This window comes from Schistocerca nitens, chromosome 9 (genome assembly GCF_023898315.1).
Source record: "Schistocerca nitens isolate TAMUIC-IGC-003100 chromosome 9, iqSchNite1.1, whole genome shotgun sequence".
Lineage (NCBI taxonomy): Eukaryota > Metazoa > Arthropoda > Insecta > Orthoptera > Acrididae > Schistocerca > Schistocerca nitens.
In genome coordinates this window covers 164,252,704-164,271,900 of record NC_064622.1, presented here as the reverse complement: position 1 = coordinate 164,271,900, position 19,197 = coordinate 164,252,704, and the positions used below count along the sequence as shown (strand labels likewise).

Genomic DNA, 19,197 nt, shown 5'->3' with positions numbered 1-19,197 from the left:
AAGGCACAGTTCGAATCTTTCCCCCTCTTCCCTCACGAAGATCTATCTGCGTTTTCCTCCAAATGTGGCGTGGACGAACATCCTCCTGAAGAAGATCATCCCCCTGGATTCTTCTTGTACCTCTCCTTGCACAATGAGCCTCATGGAAGTGTTTGAGCAGCATCTATTACTCTTTCTTCCACCTGTTCCGCAAGTGTTTCACTACCTTCTGCTGTCGTCTAAACTCCTTGGATGATGATCTCTTCGTATTAAACATTAATCCAAGAGAAACTGTTCTTGTCTTGCAGTACCACATGCTGATTGAGAGTGGAAGTAGCTGGGAGGTGGTAGGAAGAGAGATTTTCAAAGTTCTAAGTGACGTTTATACAGGAAATAGATGTCCGTGAGGGAAACTCGTACATACAAAGCTTTATTAACCTTTTAACGAAAAAAAAGAAAAGAAGATGGCCAATGGAGGATGTATTCAGAAGTAACGACTGACTTTGGAGCACAGCTTAGATGAAAGGAAATCTGACGATACGTTACAAATACGTTACTTTCGTGTAACGTTTCCAATTCTCATCGCCTGCTTTGCAGATAATTCACTTTTTACCTCCCTCCTTCCTCCTCTTCCTCTCTCTCTCTCTCTCTCTCTCTCTCTCTCTCTCTCTCCTGGTCCGATTCATTATTTTCGGTGGATTTAAATTACAGTTACTTGACCCGGTCTTTTCACATGAAAATCACATAGTGTATTTTCTCTTTTATTGTTGATGACCCTCTCTTCCTTATCGATCTCTGTTCTCGTTGTGCATTCGTACTAGTTCTTTACGACAGTTTTCTGACTCTACGCACTGTCGCATGAGCTATAACTGTGTTACGGTACTTCTTTTTTAGTACCTCGTTAATTTTCCCTGTTGTACGTGGAAACCACTTTACGTGACTGAAGAGTGGCACACATTGCATGAGGTTGCGCGTTTTATCATACAAGAAATCAAGCTGGATAGCCGTCCGCCTGTTATGTAGACTGTCAACCTAGAACATTTGTACTCTAACACAAGGACGAACGGCTCCCATGTCATTCCATCCGTATTTATTCAAGAGTCTGCAGAGGACAACGCTTTCTCCATAGGACACGCCGGGTAGCTCAGTCGCTAGAACATTAGGAACAGTAAAATTAGCACGAGACACGCTACATTTTTATAGTTCTACCTTTTTTCAAAAATTTTGGCAGCGGTGGGATTCGAACCCACGCCCTTTCGGACTGGTGCCTAAAACCAGCGCCTTAGACCGCTCGGCCACGCTACCTTCCTAAAATGTGCAATGTGACATATGCTATACAGATATCGCATCGTATTTGGGAAAAATGCATTATGAGGTGACGCATGGCTTACGTACTTCAGTACACCAAATCGTCAAAGCGCGTTTTCCCGGCTGCCACCAAACTTTCCCCAATCGCTCGCCGCCTGATAATACTGTATACGTAACGGGGCCATGCGCCTCCTACACAACATCAGCAGTGCGTCACACGTTAGCAGTGGATAACGTGTTTCCAACTTCTCTCTCGCCAGAGCCCGGATAGCTCAGTCGGTAGAGCATTAGGCTTTTAACCTAAGGGTCCAGGGTTCAAGTCCCTGTTCGGGCGAAAATTTTAAATTGACGGTTTCGGTATTAAAAGTTATGATTTATCAACAACAATTACCAATAGGAGAAACACCGACTCTCTCTCTCTCTCACTCTCTTCCCTTCAATCACCATCTCGTGGACACCTTCGCTATATATTATACAATATTCATTCATATTTGTCATTGTCCTTTGTCTCCTAGATGTAAGCCTTAGCCAATAAGACAACTCTAATATTAGTTACATGCCACATAAGGGCACCAGACCAATAACTCTACCTAGAGTCAAGAACTTAGAAGTGTTTGAATCAATAACCCATAAAAATTTAACAAAAATGCAAACAAAACTGAAAAATGAAAAAATTTGCTCCACTGACTTACAAATCAGTGCAACTGTGTAAATCAACCTGCAAACGCACAACATATAACGAAACAGACAATTGCAACAAAGTTACATACCAGAAAAGAAAAGAAAAAGGCTCGATAACTAAGAGAAATAGAAATTGAAAGTACCTTCGAATCTCATAACTGTACTTGTTATTTTGTAAATAAAAGTTTATTACGTTAAAAAAAAAAAGCACAGACTAAAATATAGTAAGCAGCAGGATTATCATGATTTAATCATCGCGAGACTGTGCTGTATCCCGCAGTCTTATCACATCGAGAGGTATCATCCCAAGCTTTACCTTTAACCTTGTACTATGTGTGGTCTTCGTGGGGAAGTTCGGCTTACGCTATTCTTGAATCGCTCTGTCAGAGACAGAAATTTGTGATATTTAACGGGCTTTTACTATCATCTTGCTGGAATTAGAAGTTGCCATTTTCCCTATTTGCTAATTAAATTCAGTTTTTTTAAAACTCCACCTTCTGCAAAACATAATGTATTCTATTTTTCATTCTTTACCCAAACTTTTTCCTGGCATCAATGTGTTTATACAAGTTCAGGTAAAGGATAAAAAAGGAAAAAAAGACATTGCAATTTTTTTATGTACAGCCAGTTTCTCAAAGAAATCAAAAGAATACTGCGATGCTCAGGAGGACGTTAACGGCAGATATAGATGGCGACAAATGTTGGGGTATATCATTTGCCAACGAATGGACTGCGAAAGAGAGATCTCGCGCTGTGTGAGACCACACGGTTCGGTACAGTCGGAAGGCAACGGCAAGCGATCTGTTGGCAGATAGATTGCAAACTCCAGTATTTATCTGTAAATGCTGTTCTAAACAGAGCACATTCCAGCCTATATTGTTGCAGCCACGGACCTTATATTACAGTGGGCAGTCATGAACATCCTCGATGTGCACTGCAACGGATTATTTGAGCGCAAACTACCCGCAAAAGCTCCGTGCTCGTCAATAAAAGTGAGCCAACGGAATGTACGCCGGCGCCGTGACAGGGTCGGTTGTGGCCAGAATCAAAAGCTCGGTACAGCCGGTGCGGACAAATAAACGCCCCCCCCCCCCGTACCCGACGTACAAACAGTCGACTCCAGAGGCCAACGTGGAAACTATAGAAAAAACAGAGGCCGCCACACAAGAATCGCTACGATACAAAAGTATCACGGAGAAAAGCAGGGTCAACGAAGACAGCTGAGAAGGCGAAGCAAAAGTAGTAAATGGTAAACATGGGTCGAAGCGGAAAACTTCTAGCAAATAGCGAAGTTTCACTTGTTGTACGTACGTAGTATAGGAGGGAGAATATTTTATTAAATTTGTAGACAATTTGCTGTTATACAGGATGCAAAACACGGTACGCAGAAGAATTCACCCCTCTTTTATCGGCTATCGCGAGGAGCGAAGCGTACCAAATAATTAGGGGGGAAAAAAAGTCACGGCTTATTCCCGTTGTCAAGAATGGTCGTCGAGCAGACGCACCAAACTATAGGGCTATATCTCTGACGTCGGTCTGTCGTAGAATTTTGGAATATGTTTTACGCCCGCATATTATGACGTTCCTGTAGACCGAAAATTTCCTCTGTAGGAATCAACATGGATTCCGAAAACCAAGATTGCGTGAGAGCTAGAAAAAAGTAGAAATGACGCCCAGGTCTTCCTTGACTTCCCAAAGACGTTCGATACAGTTCCGCACCCTTGCGCACAGTGCACAAAGTAAGGGCGTATCGAGCCTCAGTTTATAGCAAACACAATGCAGCGTGTCATTCTGAACGGAGAGAAGTTTTCAGACGTAAAAGAAACTACGGGAGTGCCCCAAGGGAGAGTCGTACGACCATTACTTTTCACAATATATATATAAACGACCTAAAAGTTAACGTCGGATGAGGCTTTTCGCGGGCAATGCTGTTCTATACAGGGAAGTCGTGATGCTAGAACATTATAGTGAAATGCAGGTAGACTTGCAGTGGATCGACGCTTGGAACAGTGAGTGGCAGCTGACCCTCCGCATAAACAAATGTAACGCAGTGCCAATATAAGGACAGAGAGACCTTATACTGTACGATTACACGATTGCAGAACATTCACTGCATTCAGTTACTTCCATAAAATACCTAAGATAATGCATACGGAGCGATACGGAAATGGAACGACCACATAAAATTAATCGTAGGTCGGGCAGATGCCACGCTGAGATTCATTGGAAGGATCCTCGTTGAATATTGCTCGTCCATCTTGTTGTTGTTGTTGTTGTGGTCTTCAGTCCTGAGACTGGTTTGATGCAGCTCTCCATGCTACTCTATCCTGTGCACGCTTGTTCATCTCCCAGTACCTACTGCAGCCTACATCCTTCTGAATCTGCTTAGTGTATTCATCTCTTGGTCTCCCTCTACGATTTTTACCCTCCACGCTGCCCTCCAATACTAAATTGGTGATCCCTTGATGCCTCAGAACATGTCCTACCAACCGATCCCTTCTGGTCAAGTTGTGCCACAAACTTCTCTTCTCCCCAATCCTATTCAATACTTCCTCATTAGTTATTTGATCTACCCATCTAATCTTCAGCATTCTTCTGTAGCACCACATTTCGAAAGCTTCTATTCTCTTCTTGTCCAAACTATTTATCGTCCATGTTTCACTTCCATACATGGCTACACTCCATACAAATACTTTCAGAAATGACTTCCTGACACTTAAATCTATACTCGATGTTAACAAATTTCTCTTCTTCAGAAACGCTTTCCTTGCCATTGCCAGTCTACATTTTATATCCTCTCTACTTCGACCATCATCAGTTATTTTGCTCCCCAAATAGCAAAACTCCTTTACTACTTTAAGTGTCTCATTTCCTAATCTAATTCCCACAGCATCACCCGACTTAATTCGACTACATTCCATTATCCTCGTTTTGCTTTTGTTGATGTTCATCTTATATCCTCCTTTCAAGACACTGTCCATTCCGTTCAACTGCTCTTCCAAGTCCTTTGCTGTCTCTGACAGAATTACAATGTCATCGGCGAACCTCAAAGTTTTTATTTCTTCTCCATGGATTTTAATACATACCCCGAGTTTTTCTTTTGTTTCCTTCACTGCTTGCTCAATATACAGATTGAATAACATCGGGGAGAGGCTACAACCCTGTCTTACCCCCTTCCCAACAACTGCTTCCCTTTCATGTCCCTCGACTCTTATAACTGCCATCTGGTTTCTGTACAAATCGTAAATAGCCTTTCGCTCCCTGTATTTTACCCCTGTCACCTTAAGAATTTGAAAGAGAGTATTCCTGGTATCCGCACCATATCGGATCGATAGCGGCAGCACGTTTCGCTAAAGGTTCATTTAGTAAGTGCGAAAGAATCACGGAGATGTTCGGCCAACTTCTGTGGCAGACGCTGCAAGAGACGCGTTCTGCATCACGGTATGGTCTACCTTTAAAATTTCGACTGCTTTCTCTTGCGTATATCTCGCGAGGAAATCATGAAGATGAAATTGGAGATGTCGAGCCCAGCAACCGTTCCTCCCGCGAACCATACTCGACTGGATCAGGGAAAGCGTGAAGCGACAGTGATACACAGTGTGGACTCCGCCGAACACCGTAAGGTGTCTTGCTGAGTGTTGATGCAGATGTGGACTGCCGCCTCTAACAGCAACAATGGTTCTAACACGACTGGGCATCGAGTCTACATCTACATACATATTCCGCAAGCCACTGTAGGATGTAAGACGGTGGCTACCACGCACCGCTACTAGCCATTTCCTTTTCTGATCCACTCGCAAATGGAGGAAGGGAAAATCTACTGTCTCTGTACGAGCTCTAGTTTCTAGTTTCTCATCTTCGCGGTGCTTACGCGTAACGTATGTTGGCGGCAGTACAATCGATCTGCAGTCGCCCTCAAATGCCAGTGCTCTAAGTTTTCTCAACAGTCTTCTCGCGAAAAGAGCGTCATCTTTCCTCCAGTGATTCCAACTTGACTTCACGAAGCGTTTCCGTAACACTTCCGTGCTAATCGAATTTACCGGTAACAGAGCTAGGAGCACGCCTCTGAATTGCTTCGATGTCTTCTTTAACCCGAACTGGTTTGGGTTCCACACACTCGAGCAGTAGTGAAGGATGGGCCGCACTAGCGATCTATATGACGTCTGCTTTATAGATGCGCCACACTTTCCAAAACTTATCCGAACAAAACGAAGTCGAGCATTGGCGTTCCGAACTATCAACCTGAGGTGCTCATTCCGTTTCATACGGCACTGCAACGATACGCACAAATATTTCAACGACGTGACTGTGTAAAACGCGGCACTACCAATGCTGTATTCGAACGTTACACGATTGTGTTTTCTAGTCATCTGCATTAGCTTACAGTCCCCAACATTTAGAGCAAGCTGCCATACACCATACCATCTAGAAATTATGACTAGGTCATCTTACATCCCACTACTGTAACTGAAGGACGACACCTTCCCATACACCACAGCACCGTCAGCAAATAGCCGTAAATTGCTGCTAACGCTGTCCGCCAGGTCATTTATGTATATAGAGGATAAGTGCGGTCCAGTCATACAAACCTGGGACTCTCCTGATGACACCTGATGAACACTCCCTGTCGAGGACAAAGCAATGGGTTCCGCTACTTAAAAAATCTTTGAGCCACTCGCATATATGGGTACCATTGTCAACAGTCTGCAGTGGAGAACCCCGTCAAAGGCTGTCCGGATATCTAGGAATATGGAAACTGCCTGTTGCCCTGCATCCACGGTCTGTATGATATCAAGCGAGAAAAGGGCACGTTGAATTTCGCACGAGCGATGATTTCTAAATCTGTGATGATTTGTGGGTAGAACCTTGTCTGAGTCAAGACAGTTTATTCTGTTTGACCTCAGAATGCCTTCATGAATTCTTCAGCAAACCGACGTTAAGCACATTGGTAAATAATTTTGCGGGTCCGGGCAGGAGTCATCATTTCCAGCCGCTTGGAACTTCGCCCTGAGAGAGAGATTCACATTAAATACAAGCTAATTACAATGAAATGAATAGCCTTAGCTGCATACAGGCGTTGATATAAGTCAACGGGGACAGTTGAATGTGTGCCCCGACCGGGACTCGAAAGCGGGATCTCATGCTTACATGTCATACGTTCTATCCATCTGAGCCACCGAGGACACAGAGGATAGTGCGACTGCAGGGACTTATCTCTGGCACGCCTCCAGTGAGACCGAAATTCGCAACTTATTGTCCCGCACTATATTCATAGTGCTCCTGCCAATTGTACTCGTTACTCGCGGCTTTACTGACGATTCCCGTAAGAATTCGGGCACTGTTTGTGCATCTGCACAGAAGAAGATGGTCAAATGGCCGGTGAGCGTCAAATATATATATATATATATATATATATATATATATATATATATATATATATATATATATATATGAAGATAGTATCTGTTCTGTCGGACATCTCCTACAGAACAGATACCATCTTCATGTAATACAAGCTAAGCAAGGGGATGATGCCATAGTGTAACCGAATTGGGATTCCATCTGGATCTGGCGACGTATTTATTTTCCACTGTTTCAGTTGCTTCTCTACGCCAGGGATGCCTATTTTTATGTCCTCCATACGGGAGTCGGTGGGGCAGTCGAACGACTCTACGTTCTTCAATTTCTCCCGCCGTATTTGTTTATCGAGCAGTCCCCGAACGTACTGCCGATCCATAGTGTCCATCGGGCACAATATTTCTGCAATCAGACAGGACATCATTGCCAGGTGCGCTGACGAACCGAGCTGAGGGCGCGCGGGCGACTTGTATCCTCCCCTCCCAGTGCATGCCGTTCCCTCCGCTGTCCATCCACATAGCAAAGGCAAAAGGCTCACAGATACTCCTCTCAGATCGCCACACTCGGCTGCTGCTAGGGAAAACTGCAGACCACAGCAGCAACTGCAAGCTAATGACGTGACAAGCACCCACAGCCGAGCGCCCAGACAGTGAACACGCGGCAGGAGTGCCTGCCTGGAGGGGCTACCTCCACAGCAGAGTGCCCAGTCGTGCACTCTACGCCGACGCTGAGAGGAAGAACATTTACCAGACACAGCGTTAAGAACGTATCGAGCAAGGAAAGCACAGGAGAACTTTACACTCCAGACAAAAGCCTCAGGAAAAGATTCCTTAACCCTTGTATCTACACTGGTGTTCAAAATTAAAGTAACAAATGGAAATTTTGTAACGTTGCGTTTATTTTGCCACAAAACAGTGTCAACAGGTGATAGCGAAGTAGAAACAATGAGTACAGAAGGTAAGCAGCTGCAACATGCATAGCAGTAGACGAAAATGTTCTCCATTTTTTTTCCAACTTAACAGATTTACACACACATTCCGACAACTGGTTATGGGGTATGGCCATCTTGTAAGATGGCTACAATTTCGCACCTACCAAGCACTCATCTACATACTTTGCTGTGATTTACAACCGGAATTAGGTATCATTTCGTAGGTTGCACATCAAATATATGAATATTTAAAGAAGACTGACATTGTCACATACACCTTCTAATTAGTTGTTAACGCTTATTGCATGAAAGGTGACGGAGTGTCTTTATCATCTAAACGGCGTAATGAATGATTGCCTATACTAGTAGAGGTTGGAACGACAGTGGAGATGAAACGGCTGGCGGAACTCCAGCCCTGGGTGGAAAAGCACGCACAGGTGCGTTGGTCCTGCTTGACACAGGAAGTAGCCAAGGCGGAGGACCGGGGCAGCTGAGCGCTGAAGCACAATACAGCGGCGGCCGGACGGTTTTGTAGCGGGGCCTGAAGGATAACCGGACAATACTGCGGAAACTCTGAACATCTTGGGATGTGTACGAGAACCATCACTCTGACGAACCGGACGTAGTACATAAGGTGATACTGTTAACTGCTTCTGCTTATTAGGGCTATAAAGCTAAACAGCTGTGATCACCTAAATTTTATTTCCACTGATCTTGCACACCACTGTAGATCGTCTTTGAAAGTAGTGTCGTCGAGTGTTTGGTACGTATTTGGTGCCAGTCGTCTCGCGTTATTTATATTAGATCGCGTAGCCATAAAATGGGGCAGATTTGTGCAATTGATCAATCGTATTAATTAGAAAATTCATTTGTATCTCTTCATGTCCACTGGACATTGATATATAAACATTTGTAATATAAAGAGGTTTTAATCTACATTAAATGTATAAGCGGAAACAGCATTTATCATTTGGTAGTTACTAGTTCCTTTAATCGTTCATTTATGTTTACGTTGTAACTTATATGTTAAAAGAGCAAGAAGGAGATAATCACCATTAAGAGGTCCTATGATGTACTTCAGGGGGTTGTCAAACAGGGCCAAATCTTCGTTTTCGCGTTCAGTATTTCCGTTGCGCACATTCATTTTACACCTGCCTTGGAACCTCAGCCAGCAATTCAGGCCTGACAACGACAGAGCATGCTGTGGTTAACGTCATCAATGTCATGTTGAGGCAGTCTTCCTTAGGAGCTGCTCGCAAGTCTTGGAGAGCGATTTGTGTGGATGCTGACATGATGGAGCCCGTCTGCCTAGTGCATCCCAGACATGCTGTGTGGGATTCAAATCGAAAGAGCGAGCAGGCCATACCATGCGTGCAATATCTTCCGTTTCCAGAAACAGACAGACCACCCGAGCTCTATGAGGTCTCACTCAAGTAGCTCCTCAATTGCTCTCACAAGGGCTGAGTGCACTCCGCTTGCCAACAGAACCTGGAAGACCCGAACGGTGTCCCATCCAAGTTCTAACCAAGGCCAACAGCGCTTAACTTCTGTGAAATAACGGGAACCGGCAAGGCCACTGGCATACATGTGGATTGACAAATTCCTCTTTTTTAGAAATCTTTTCTTGCTACAGTAAGTTTGCATTTTATATCCTCTATATATTGGCAATCGTCAGTTACTTTGTTGCCCAAATAGCAAAAGCCATCTACCACTTTTCGTATTTCATGTCCTTACCTAATTCTCTCAGTTTCGCCTGATTTAATTAGACTACATTCCATTAGCCTTCTTTTACTTTTGTTGATATCATCTTATGCTCTCAAGACACCATTCACTCTAAAGTTTGTTCACGTACTGCCTTTTGCCTTCTGTCTCGGATCCTTAGGCAGACGATTGTTTAACGATCTTCCCGAAGTTTCGCCATAAAGAGTGGCTGGCTCTGTCAAGGGTCAGCCTCCGCTGCCAGTGGCGGTCAACACGAAATACGCGCTACCTATTCCACTCAGCCGTCATTTTACACTAAAAACGCACTAAATGGTAAGCATTTTCCAAAACGAACCGCGAGGAAACTAATAATCGTACTAGTAGCAGTAAATATTATTTTATAATAAACTAAACTACTGTTTTTAAATTCGCATCCATTTCATAATGGGCAGAATAAATCCTCTACGCCACTGGGCCCAGAGAAAGGCAGGGAAGGCAGACGTGCTGTCACTAGATGGTGTCCGGCGGAGTGGAGCGCGTGGTCAAAGGAGAGGACGGTGACGTCATATCCACTTCCGACGGAAGTCTCCCCAGGTGCAAACATCCCTCCCGGGCCTGTCCTTGGGGAGCGCGAGGGTCGACAGCGTGAGTCATCCAGGAAGGAGGCGCCAACCGCCGATGCACTCCCTCTGAGCCGGTCTGGCCAACCGCCGAGATCGGAACATACGCCCCTACTCTGTCCGTTCCCTTAATCTTGTCTGTACCATACAGCGGACAGAAAGCAGTACGTTAAACGAAAGGGGGTTAGTATAATTACATATGTTACTAGCTTGGACCGTGGCGTTACCCATGGTTAAACAGTTATTTATAAATAGATGTTAATGCCGAAACTCACTATTCACGCGTATGCACTATCAGAAAAGCCATCCCCTGTTATATCTTTAAAAGTACATTAGAGGTAAAGCTTTTTTACAAAATCATCTACATACAGGTATACGACGGGAATTCAAAAAGTAAAGGCACATTTGTGAAAAGCTGTACTTATTCTGATGATAGAAAACTGAAACACGCTTTATTTTTCTACGTATCCTCCCTGGACTTCAATGCAGTTTTCCCGACGTTTTACGAGTTTTTTTTTTTATTTCATCAGAAAATGCGTTTTTCGGTTGCATCTGTAACCAATTTTGCATTGCAGCAATGACGTCTTCATCACTTTCAAATCTTCTTCCCTGTAGTGCTTCCGTTAAGGGTCCAAACATATGAAAATCACTTGGAGCCAGGTCTGTACTGTATGGTGGATGTTCCAGCACCGCGAATCTCAACTCCTTTATTGCGTCGGCTGTCCGTTTGGCAGAATAAGGGCGAGCGTTATCTTGCTGCAGGATGACACCTCTTCACAGTTTTCTACGCCGTTTGGATCTGATTCCAAGTTTTAGTTTCGTACGCAACACATCACATCCACCATACAATACAATCCAAAGCCTCGTTTACGCTGGGGCGACGTCTTGCAACATTGTGGCATGCTACGGAAATGTGGCGTGCGTCGTCTTGTAGCATGCTACAACCGGCAACATCTTGCGGCGTATGTTGCATGCGGCAGGTTAATTTATACCAAAGCAACAGAATTTGTGCCACACGTGTGTCGCTCTTGCAGTATAAAGGATGATAAACTATCGCAGCGGCGGCCTACTTGGTACTTGCATATGCAGCTAACAACGGAAATGAAAACCAAAGGAAATGAAAAAAGAGAAGAGTATTTAAAGAAAGTCCACGAAATAGTATCCTAGGAACTAGAAGCAGACGATGGTGGGTTATTTAGTAATGTGTGCTTTCGTCCCAGGCGCGTTAGTCCGCGCTATACCGTTGCCAAAAGGTGGCCTAACCGTAAATGTTCGCACAGGGCCGGTCACCACCCTGTGTCAGGGCCCAGGGTGGGAATTTCAGCCCCCAGCTCACCCGACTCTGCGGTATGACTGCCACACTACTTCCCCCGCAAGCTCGCAAGTAAACGGATGACGCACCTTAGACGAAAGCAACAATGACAACATGAGAATGATGATTTAGTTCTAAATGTTTTGAAATACTTAATTACTACATAATTACTACATAATTAATAAGCAAACATATTAATAGTATTAATAGTAAGACTGTATTAAAAACTTTCAGTGTTCGGCTCCACAAATTTAAATTATATGTAAAGTTTTACTCCAGTGCGTGGGAAATAAACATCCCAGGTTGGGATGCATAAACTAAAGCCAGAGGAGGAGATGGTCTGATGCAGAGGGGGGGAAATCCCCCCCCCCATCCCTCCCTGCAAATCGCACACTGATGTACTGAGCGACAGCTCCTTCTAAATTATCGTGAGAAAAGAACGCCAGGCTCGCGACCCACATTTTTCTACAGTCTTCAATCGAACTCCGAATGAGGCTGGTTACCGTTGTGTAAAAATAGCGACAATAAACAGTAATAAGAAGAAAGCATAATTCGTTATTCGTTGGTGGCTGGGAACAGTGCTTCTAGTACATACCGTGCCTCCGCTGTGGTCGAAAAACCAGGCACATATTTGGAAACGACGGTAAGGTCAGAGTGTTCGTTTTCATAAACGCCGTTTCTCGTGTTTGGCGATTTGAAGTTGCGGCAGAACAATGTACCAATATAAAGTTCCGTTTCCTGTTAGGCAACCCGTCACTTTGTCCATAGAGCTACCAAGAACTGAGACAGTGGAAGACAGTGTTATCACAACGACCGAAGTAAAGGAATACTCGTGAGAACCAAAGTGACAGCAATGTTGGCTTGTTAATTCGATATGAATTTGCTCCTGAATGTTTCATCATTATTCAGTGTTACTAGCTTCAGCTTCTAGAACTATTCCGTTCGACATTGCGGGAAGTACGGCCTCTATTCCAGCGCTCATAACATCAGTTGCTCCAGCACCGCAACGTTCGGGGTCGCACAGTTTTGAGTGTCACATAATTTCGGCAATAAATAAAATGAAGACTGTTTCGCATCCACCCACCTCACCGCATCTGAACCCTGTCACTTTTTCTGCGCTTCAGAATGAACAGGGATACAAAACGGAAGCGTTTTCAGGTCACAGAGCAGGAGAGACACAAATTCTGGAGGCACTACGCGATAAGTTTGGACGATTTTAAAAGCCTTTTCCACCGACGGAATTAAATTCATTAGATCCAGAAAAAGATGTTTTGGTGATGCAACTTTCTGAATATTTTGCCTAGTACCTAAGGATAAATGAATAATTGATACTGTTTGCTCTTCTCCCGTTCTTTGAAGTCACTTATTTACTTTGAGAGCCGGAGACCTTTGCTAGGCATTTTCTTATTTGACACTTTTTTTGCCTTCGCTAAACTGTGAACCAGTTAGCCAGTCCTCCACGCTTTCACTCCAAGCGATGGAATGACTCGTTATTTGTCATATAATTATGTTTTAACCGATGAGGAAGTCTGTATGATCCTCAGATTTTCCTACAATATGTTTGCTGTTAGAGCCCATGAAGCGAAGCCTTAAAATAATAAAGACGCCCACTGGATTTTATTAAATTATTTATACTATTCGACGCACGGCTTCCTGTTATTTTGAATGTGAAGCTGGCGTCATATAATCTGCTGATGTACCGTGTGAGGAATGCTAGCAGCTTTTTAGTTATAGTAACTTTCAGTATAGGAATGGAATTTAATTACGAACACATATGTTCGCTAGACATATTTTCAACGGAAAATAATGACTAACGTGCATCCGACATTTAGACTGCATGAAGCCATGTAGTACCGGACAGGAATTAACACCGCTCGTGCTAAATTTTGCATCATTCGAGGAATAAAAAAAAGGATTACGCATTCCCTCTACTTCCATTCTTGATTTACAATACCTCACAGTGCTTTACAGCATCTAGTGTTTTGATTAGAAACCAAAATCTATGGAGCGTAGATATTATGATCATATCTTTCTTAGAGACACTACTGCAAAGAATATGTTAACTAACATTAAACTATCTGAAAAGAGTAACCACAGCAGTGTTAGCTAACGTATATAAGAACCTTCTATACGTATAATTATATAGGGAATGTAGTGACGAACAGATGTATATGAGTATACAACAGTAGGTATGTTGCTAACGTGTACCTGTACCATGTGCTGTGTAGGAAGTGAATGTAATCATGTGAAAATGGGCGTAGATGCCTGAAACTCGTCGTGGCTTGAATTTAATAAGCTTAGCTATAAAAAACAATAACTTCATTTCATCATATTCGTACCACAAAGTTTGTGAGAAACAAGACTTAGGTCACTCGGCAATTAATTGTACTTCTAAAAACTGAATGAGTTCGGTAGATTTATTTCTGAGTACCGTATATGCAACAGAATAAGTGGTACAACATATGTAAACATGTGCACGGGAGCAGAGCATAATTTACTTAAAATTTTCGCCCGAACAGGGACTTGAACCCTGGACCCTTAGGTTAAAAGCCTAATGCTCTACCGACTTTTTTTTTATTTTTTTTTTTTTTTTTTTTTTACATTTTTGTTCATTATTGATCGTTGTGTTTGGTCGTTGCGGACGTCGCAAGACACCCTGTTCAAGTTCAGTGGTTGATCTTTCCACTCAGTTTTTTTATTACAGAGGCCAACCGGCTCTCTGACCGAACACGCTGAGCTACCGTGCCGGCCCGACTGAGCTATCCGGGCTGCGGAAGGCATTCGTCTACATACCGGTTCTGCCTGTTGAACTAGTGACTCAACGTGGACTGAGTGACGCAACACGCAGCATTCGGCCTCGTGTTTGACATGAGGCTACGGGCGTTCACAATGAAGGTAGCCGGTAGGCGACTCCATTGTTCGGAGAAACACGGAGCGGTAGCTACAGAATGTTCTTCCGTGCACTTCAGGGTGGTTTCTAAGTAAATGATTTATCCAAGCCGGCCGAAGTGGCCGTGCGGTTAAAGGCGCTGCAGTCTGGAACCGCGAGGCCGCTACGGTCGCAGGTTCGAATCCTGCCTCGGGCATGGATGTTTGTGATGTCGTTAGGTTAGTTAGGTTTAACTAGTTCTAAGTTCTAGGGGACTAATGACCTCAGCAGTTAAGTCCCATAGTGCTCAGAGCCATATCTTTACGAAATGAACAGTGTGTCTCATCTAATCTCACTTTAAACAGTTCAATCACCACAGATGTTCTTGCTCTTGTCTGTGACATCTCATTAAAATTCTTCCAACTTTTTAGTCTGTTGCACCTTTCTAACATGCAAAGCTACATGCGGCGCGTTGTCGTCAGAATGTGGGATATGACCCAAGAGACAAAGCAGTACAGATTCCTATACACTTCAAAAATACAGCACTACGGATCACGCCATATGGAAATGCGTAAATCGACAGGGTGTCACTGACCAGGCGAGACAGATAGGATACAGGAAAAGAATCGTAAGTAGCAGGAAGAATTGAAAGAACGGTCGTACATGCGTCGTTAGTTCACTAAGTAGCCATTGGTGAAGCTAAAGCGTGTCCCAATTTCCGGCAGAGGAGGTGTCCATACATCAAGTATGATAATCTAACCAAGACGTAAGAAAAATCAAGACACCTCCGCAGGATTTGACGACAAAAAAAAGACAAAGCTTTCGACAGTGTAAAGTGCTGTAAGATCCAAATTCCCAGAATTAAGTGTAAGCTTTTGAGGGGTCCACTTGTACGTGGAGCCCGATTTTTGTGATATAATTCATGAAAAATGACCTGAAACGATTGTCATATGTAGACTAGATGGTATTTTTGACACCAATGAACCAAAGATGCTGTCCGAGTGACAGAATCGATTGTAAGTAGGGGCGCGCGGAGACAGTAGCAGTTGCTGTTGCACTCTGTTGTAGATAGGATGTAGGACTTAAAGCTAGTGGCTAGCTGTGAGAAGCCGGCCCCTGTGGCCGAGCGGTTCTAGGCGCTTCAGTCCGGAACCGCGGGACTGCTACGGTCACAGGTTCGAATCCTGCCTCGGGCAAGGATGTGTGTGATGTCCTTAGGTTAGTTAGGTTTAAGTAGTTCTAAGTTCTAGGGGACTGATGACCTAAGATGTTAAGTCCCATAGTGCTCAGAGCCATTTTTTAGCTGTGAGAATTTAGTTGTTGGTCTACGGACACAGTATAATACAGTTTTTATAAAATGAAGTGATGAGTGGTGGTGTTTGTGTCCACACAGAGCCCTTAAATGTTAAATCGTAGTTATTTCTATAAATAAGATTATCGAAAATTGAAGTGATACTGATCGTTAACAATATTGACCATTGTCCATGACAATTAGAGAAGAGTAATGAATTCATACTGTAACTCAAAGGTAAAGCAAGTGGAACAAAGCAGCAAGGTAATGAAATTTTATACATTTAGTTTTAAGTATGCAACAACGCAATGTGGATTTCGCTAATTTTTACAGTACTGACCCTTGAATGTAGTAACGAAGTATTTTCCATCAGATTTAAAGTATAGATTGATTAGGTATACCCGATTTGTAATATTTTGTGTGTTTTGTAGTACTGATACAGAGAAGTTAAATTTTGGAATTTATTTTGCCAAACGATGTCAGACTTTTTGTCATGTAACAATCCAAGTGTTTTTAATTACGACAGTGAGAATTGTAGAACAGTTGAGACGTTCACAGATTCTGAAGTTAATGTAAAACATTTCATATCAGATTTGGTGAAGATGGAACTTTATTTTGATTACAATATTCAAACTGAAACATTTCGTCTTGTGATACCCCTTATCAGTGTCTCATCCTCTTGTGTTTATTTGAATCCAATGAATATTTTCTAAAAGAAATGATTTATCAATCAGAATCAGAAAAATATTAAAGTGCCAGAATCAGAAAGATATTAACGTATGTAACAGCTTCAGTGCTGTAAGCATTGCACAGAGCTGAGCCAATATCCAGTATTTTCACGGAACATTTGCGAGGTTATTCATTTACCAACTAATCTACTGATGTTATTGTACGAAGCTATTTGACGGCCGTGCCAGGATTGAATATTTTCTGTGCCTACTATGGAGAGCACACAATACCAAGATTACAGCTGGCCGGGGTGGCCGAGCGGTTCTAGGCGCTGCCGTCTGGAATCGCGAGACCGCTACGGTCGCGGGTTCGAATCCTGCCTCGGCCATGGATGTCCTTAGGTTAGGTAGGCTTAAGTAGTTCTAAGTTCTAGGGGACTGATGACCAAAGAAGTTAAGTCCCATAGTGCTCAGAGCCATTTGAGCCACCAAGATTACATCCGTTGCGACTGTAGAGCTAAGGAAAATTTATTTCATTGTTTATTTGCACAGGGAATTTTGTCCTTTGTACAGGTCCATAGAAATCCGTGCTCACGAGACTGGGTAAATTTCAGAGGGATTGATTTCATTATAGGCATGCGTACTGGTTTTGTAGATTAAGTTATTTAATTTTTTTGGATTACAGTAAAACTGATTAAGCACGCCATCTGCTCAAAAACACATCACACAGTAAATTTGCATGAAACAAACATTACGCATTTCGTATTCATTCACAAACAAATACACAAACTTTTTAAAAGAACCTTACAAGCTATACGGAAATATACAATACCTACGTAAACCAAGAGGTAAAATAAGAATGGAAGACTAAGAACGAAGTCCTCGAGTTAGAATTGTTATAAGACAGGAATGAAGTCATTCGACCCGGCTGTTCAATCCACACAGAAAAAACAATGATCGAAATAAAAGAAAGATTCAGAAGCGGGATTAAAGTTCAGGGCGAAAGGATATCAATGATGGGATCGACTGATGACGTTGTCTTCAATGAAAGTGAAGAAGAATTGTAGGACTTGGTGAATGGAAAGAATAGTCTAATGGGTACAGAACTGTAACTGAGAGTAAGTCGAAGAAAAACGAAAGAAGCGAAGAATAACTGAAATTAGATTATCTATAAACTCAACGTTAATATTATGGACCATGAAATTAATTAAGTGAAGGAATTCTGCTACCATGACGGAAGAAGAAAGGAAGGCATAAGAATCAGGCTAGCACAGGCAAAGAGGACTTTTTGGCCAAAAGATGTCTACTGGTAACATTTCGTTCAATGCGAGGAAGAAATTTCCAGGAACATAGTTGCGTATAAGTGAATGATGGACTGTGGGAAAACCGGAAAAGAAGAGAATCGATGGGTTTCAGATGGGTCGCTCGAGGAGGACGTTGAAGATACGTGGACTGATAAGGATGAGGAGGTTATCCGCAGAATCGGCGAAGAAAGGATGTAGGAAACACTGATGAGAATAGGGGACTGGATGGAGGGACATGTGTTGAGGCTTAGGAGAATAACCTCCAGTACTAGAGGGAATTGTGGAAGGTAAAAACTGTATGGTCAGACAAAGACTGGAGTATATGTTACAAGTAATTGCAGTCATACCATGCAAGTGCTCCTGAGGTTGGCAAAGGAGAGTAATTATTGGCGGCCCGCATCAAACCAGTCCGAAGACTGAAGAAACCTCCCTGTCAACCCCACTCCACACACACACACACAAATTAGCAGGTTTCTACAACAGTTTAAGGAGGTCATTCTGATGACACAGAGGAGATATGGCCTTGTATTTTGGAAAACAGCAGTTTGGATCTCAGTCCTGCCATTCAGTTTTATGTTTCTGGGCCATTTTTATAGATCGTTATCGTAAATGCCGGGATGATTCTTGGAAATGAAAATGGACGATATCTAATTTTTTTTCAATTCGAGCTTGTGCTCCGTCTCTATTGATCCAGTCGTGAACAGCGTGATGAATTACCTTCCCTCCTTCCCTGCCTTCCTCCCTTCCTTGTATTGAATTTCAGATTATATCCTGGTCCGCAAACACAACTTTTAATGCTACAGAAGACAAAAAGTGAAGAGCAAAAATATTTCCATTATTCCTAAACCACAACAATTTGTAGAGCGGTGGTTAAGTTCAGTGCCACAATACTGTAAACTTGCCATGAGTAGTTGTCTGGAAGCAGAGTTTGTTACCTTGATGTCATCAGACCTTCGGGGAAAGTATCATTTGAGGTATATCTGGGATCTTCAACTGGAATAACTGCGTTATCAAGTGCGTTTACTAGAAATTTCTTGAGCAGAAAGTTACCACGAGTCAACTGAAAATAGGCGGAGGACAGCAGAACCGACCTTCACTTTATCAAATGGTTCAAATGGCTCTAAGCACTAGGTGGCTGTTAACATCTGAGGTCATCAGACCCCTAGACTTAGAAC

General features: G+C 43.0%; 1 protein-coding gene and 2 non-coding genes across 3 annotated transcripts in view; 1 reads left to right on the top strand and 2 right to left on the bottom strand.

The window, feature by feature from the left end:
• The window catches only part of LOC126203931 (prickle planar cell polarity protein 3-A), a 1,288,897-nt gene that overhangs the window by 1,055,478 nt on the left and 214,222 nt on the right, over positions 1 to 19,197 (bottom strand). The gene's annotated exons all lie outside the window — the stretch shown is intronic.
• Trnal-uag (transfer RNA leucine (anticodon UAG)) lies at positions 1,205 to 1,284 on the bottom strand. Its single transcript has one exon. It is a non-coding gene; the product is annotated as a tRNA-Leu (tRNA).
• Trnak-uuu (transfer RNA lysine (anticodon UUU)) lies at positions 1,549 to 1,621 on the top strand. The gene has a single exon. It is a non-coding gene; the product is annotated as a tRNA-Lys (tRNA).